This window comes from Alligator sinensis, unplaced genomic scaffold (assembly GCF_000455745.1).
Source record: "Alligator sinensis unplaced genomic scaffold, ASM45574v1 scaffold421_1, whole genome shotgun sequence".
In the NCBI taxonomy this organism is placed as follows: domain Eukaryota; kingdom Metazoa; phylum Chordata; order Crocodylia; family Alligatoridae; genus Alligator; species Alligator sinensis.
The window spans coordinates 2862169-2867639 of NW_005841871.1; positions in this window are offsets into that span (position 1 = coordinate 2862169).

Below are 5471 nucleotides of genomic sequence, written 5' to 3' on the forward strand. Positions count from 1 at the left end.
CACTGACTCTACCAGGTCCCTCACCACAGGTCTGACTTCCAGCACCCACTTCCTCCTCAGCCCCTAAAGCCTTGCCTTCATGTGGAAATCAACCACCATAACTATATCTGTATAATTATTCCACTACACTATATACCAGAGTGTATATTTACACCTAGGGACCGGCCTAATTTGCAGTGAAAGGAAGCAATTTTTGCAGCTTGGTCATGGCCCAAAGAGCTGATTTTACAGTCATTTTGCAGTGGCCCCACCCCTCAGCGCTGATTGGCAGAGAGGCTCCAAGAGGTGAGGTTTTATTCACCAAGGCGCCCCCGGGGGTTACAAGAAATAATGGCCACAAGCTAGCAGAGAGCAGATTTAGACTGGACATTAGGAAGAACTTCTTCACAGTTAGAGTGGCCAAGGTCTGGAACGGGCTTCCAAGGGAGGTGGTGCTCTCCCCTACCCTGGGGGTCTTCAAGAGGAGGTTAGATAGGCATCTAGCTGGGGCCATCTAGACCCAGCCCTCTTTCCTGCCTATGCAGGGGGTCGGACTCGATGATCTATTGAGGTCCCTTCTGACCCTAACATCTATGAATCTATAAGAGGAGGAGGGACAAGGGGAGGCCGGCATCTTGACTGCTGGTTGTCTTTGTGTGGCCCTGTCCCTCTGTGCTGATTGGTGGGGACATACAAGGGTATAGCCACCATCTTGGCGGCTGCCCTTTGTGCTTCCCTGCCAGCTGGTGCCTTCCCCTCCCAGGCAAACTGTGAGGCCAAGCTGCAGCAGCAGGGAGGACTGCTGGCTTCCCGGGGGGGGAACCTTTTATTTTTATTAAGGTTTTTTTTGGTTGATTTCCTAGGAAATCATGGCCAATGCCATTTTTCATGGAGATTACCAGTTTTTGCAGTTTCTGTGAAAATTGTGAAATCACAATTTAAGTAGGTCCCTACTTATGCCAGAGTGGTAGCTAACCATGTAAGGTAAGGCAGGGTGGCACCTTTGAGCCTAACTAGTTTAGGGAGGCCCTCTGAACCAGATCTCTCTGAACCAGTTACTTTCGAAGGTGCCACCCTGCTCTGCCTTTTTCCTCAAGTGATACTGGTATAACTCCCTCCTGTGGACATGGAGCAATGCCAGTATAACCATATTGGTGTAAGCATGCTGGGTAAGTGTACTTGCTTATTTCGCGCTGAATGTCTGAGGATCCCCTTTCCAGTATCTGAGGATGTTTCACTCATGACAGGGTTCACCCATGACCAGGGATCCTGGTTTTCTCTGATTAAAAAAAAAAAAAGAATAAAAAAAAAAGCACAAATTCTCTGATGAAAAATCACAAATTCTGATGAAAAATTGCAAATTCTCTGACAACCCCCCCCAAATATGTTATTAAAATTAAAAGCCCCCTGCAGCACCCCCCAACTCTGCTGGTGCCCCTCACACACTCCCCCCGCAATACCTCCCCCAGCCCTGCTGGTGCCTCTCACTGCCCCCAAAGCCCCCACAATACTTCTGGTGCCCCTCACTGCCCCAACAGTCCCCCTGTGCTCCTCATGCCTTCCCCCATCCCCTATCAAGCCCCACTTACCTCCGGCTCTGGGAGAAGAGTGGGGCTGAGCTGAGCCGAGCGAGGGGAGCCCTGGCTAACTGAGCGCCTCAGGCCCCGCCCTTCCCCCCCGCCCTGTTTGCAAACAACTCAACCAGCCTGCAAGAGCTGTTTGCAAAAGCAGGGAATCTGTGGGTTTCTCTGCTGAAAGGAGCAATCCGCATTTTCTCCGATAAAAAGGGGAAATCCGTGGTTTTCTCTGGTTTTCTGTGGACAATGGAAAACCTGAATCCCTGTCCATGACAGATCCCAACACTCAGCTGAGCAGAAATCTGGCATGGGGCAGCCCCAGGGTCTGGGACGCAGCCATTCCCTATGAGAGCAGTGGGACCAGGGTTGGGGTAGCATCAGATCTTGGACCCAGCACCTCTGTCCAATCCCCTGTTTTCTAGGGTGCCCATGGAAGCGGCAACTACAGAACAGGGAACTTTGCTGCAGGCACTGCTTCAGTGTGTGGCATGAGCAGTTGAGGAGCTGGGGACTCAGTGCATGGGGAGCCCCACAGAAGTGGCTTCTCCAGGTTTTCCCACCTGGGACTTTAAACCCTGCACCTGGCACCTCATGAGCCTCTGGTCCAGGAGCCTCTGATTCCCCATGCCTGCAGCTGGGCTGCCAGGTGCAGGGTTTTGACAATCAGTGAAGCCAGTTATCAGTTAAGCCTGGAGAGCCCCAGTCTTCAACTGGGGCTATCCCAGCCAGGGTCAACAATCAGTTGTCAGCCTGGAGCCCAGGGTGCACTAGGGCTGGTTCTAGTCCCCTGTTGAGTCCTGAGGGCCAGCTAACAATTAGCTAATTGTCATCCTGGCCGAACCTACAGCACTCCTCTTTCAACTTGCTAGTGCACAGGGAGTGTGGAATCATAATCCTGGAATCTCCCTGCAAGTAGCAACTGTGTGATGCAGATTTGACTCAGCCTCAACAATCGTGCCTCCTGCCATGTGTGTGTGGCATGGCAGATGACATAATTGTTGGAATCAGGGATCAGCTACCATTGTGTCATTAAGTGAACAAGTGCTGGGGCCTCAGAAGTGGTCACGAGGGGCAGAGCTCCCAGTGATCACAATGCCCTCAGCAGAGATAAGAGGTGAAGCATCAGAGCCATCTCTTCTCCTGAGGCTTGTGCTTGACCAGGGTGAGTGGAAGCAAAAGCAGGCTGGGCAGAGTAGAGCTACTTTCTGCTAAAGCAAAGAGCTGAGTGCTTCTGGATATTTGTCTAACTAGTGGATGGGTAACTAGTCCAGTTGGGAAGTGCTTGAGATCTGCCTACTGAGCAGTCTAGTAGGCAGTGATCATCTCTCCACCTCTATAAAGCACTCCTTAGAAAAAGGCATGATTTAGCATAGATGCAAATTATGAGTTTTATCTGCCACGAAAGGCAAAAAGTAAACAAGCTAACCACAAGCAAGGCCTACGCAGACAGAGCACTTCCTTGTGAAACTAATACTCCATAGTTTTTGGCTTTAATGATGACTGCTTATACAATAGGGTTAATTGGGGTCAGTGGATCAAAAGCTACTTTCAAAAAGTCCTTTCCTATCAGAAGAGGAAGCAGTTGGTGCAAAGATTATGCTGGAAATAGTTTTTCTGACATTTTCAAAGGCAGACAATTTAAAATGCTTTTCTGCAGATAAATTATTTATTAAACATTAGTAATGTTCTCACTTAAAGAGTATTATGGCAGGCGGTGCTACATAGAGCCAATGTATAACCTGATGGACCTGCCTTGTCTAGAATAACTTGCTGCTGTTGCAAAAGGGAAATATTGCTTACATCACCTATCTGGTAGAGGGGGCAGACTGCTTGGGAGGTATGGAAGTGGTAATCATTCAGATATATTGACTGAAAGGTCTGGTTGACCACATTTAAATTCTTATAACACGAATCCTCTATAATCCCCTGTAGTCATCCAAGTGAATATTTTCCCCCTTAAAGTAATTAATTTCTCCATTGTTAGGATAAGAATTTCAATTGAGAAATTAACTTTTGAAAATAGAAGTAAATGTTGCCAGGCAGTTGCAAGGATTTAGCAATATGTCATGCATTGATCTTCATATGGCTATATCCATGGGAATTTCTTTGAGCCCTTTTTCTGAACTGTCTGCATGCTTGTACTTCTAGCACACATCATGCTGAATATCTATGTTATGCTATATCCATCTATTCAGGCAATTAAACACTACAGATGCATGCAGTTTTAATCTCTACTAGTCCACTGCTTTAGATAGTTTAGGAAAAAAAGACCAACACAATGAAGCCCTGCAAAATACACACTGACAGTGTAAAGCACTTTTCTCTTGAGGCTATGTATATATAGCATAATGCAGCACCATGCAGAGATACCTGTACACATACTAGTCCTGGAACTGGAAGCAGCATAGTTGTGTTAATCTAGTTCTGTATCCAGGCTAATGTCTACTTTTCAGAGCTAATTAGCCTAAACACAACACCATACAGATACAACTATGCTGTTTCTGGTTCCAGAGCTTGTATGTGCAAAGCAAGCTCTGGTGTCTCTGCATCATACTGCCTTATGCTATAGAGATATATCCTAGAAAATTTTATAAGCATGTATGTTACAAACCTAATGGCTAATCTACACAGGGAAGCTACTACTAAATAAGATACTATAGAGTAATTCTTACCCCTTTAAATCCACTCTAACTCCTAATGTGGGCACTAATTTCAGAGAAATGCCTTTGTAATTTGTATTCAAAATATCTTAAACTAGATTACAAAAATACACCTTTAGTTCAGACTAAGTACACATATGGAAAGCTACTGCAAAATAGCTAATTTGTGCTACCTCCCCTGGAGACATTCTCTGTGTGTTTTTATAATATTTCCAAATCAGTATAGTCTAGGAGGGTCACAATCATTCTGTGAATAGGACCAAATTACACTTTTCATTATGCTCTATGCATTAAAACTGGAAAATTAGGACACAGTTTAACATTTCCACTCAAGTCACTCACCGTTACTGGGCCTTTAGCTATTTATTTAGGTGTCTTTACATTTAACTTTATGTATCCATTTGTTTTTTAATCTTAGCTTTACATTTCAAGGTGACACAGAACAGTTCTACCTTCACTATCAAGACATGTGGTTATGAATCCTAGATTGACCAGAATGCTACAATGTCAAGTATGTCTGTGGTTTTGTTGGAGCAAGAAGCAAAAGCTGCTATAATTTACGTGTGCTAAGTACAGAAGTATTTTACAGTTCCAGCAATCAAAGAGGACACTTTATTTCACATAGATTCTTCTTACTGTCTTGGTAGGTATTTAGCCTGGTCTCTTACCAACCAGGGCATCTGATTGCAAATTCACTTTTAAGATTAAGACTGTACCATTTTGTAGAAAAGTAATTAAAGCAGAAACTTTGAGGCACTGACATTTCTAAAAAAAAAATCTGCTTTGGATGAAAAAGTCCTGGGGGTAGAAAGGTTTTTTTTTTCAGGGTCATACGCAATGAATATTTTTTAGGGTCTTAAAGAGACTAAAGTAGAAGGGAGAGAGAGAGAGAAAACAACAACAAACATGAAACAACAGCAATGGAAAGAGGACTCGTGTTAGATATCTCCATTGTATGTGCTGTCTCGAAATATTTAATTCTGAAGTGGCGCATGTTTAAGTCTAAATGCAAGTTATACACACACTTTAATGAAAGGAAAAAGACATATGCAAACCAGCCAACTATCCTTTTATATTTTTATTTGGTGTTAAGTAACTCCACAAGAAAACAAAATCAGTTACTCTGGTGTACGTGAAATCAGAACAATACAACCACTTGAAGCAAAAAGTAGAAACAAATTTCAGCCCAGGAATGGAAAACTGATACTTCAGTGCTATGGATATGCAATGCGCTTCATACCACAGTGCGGTTCAG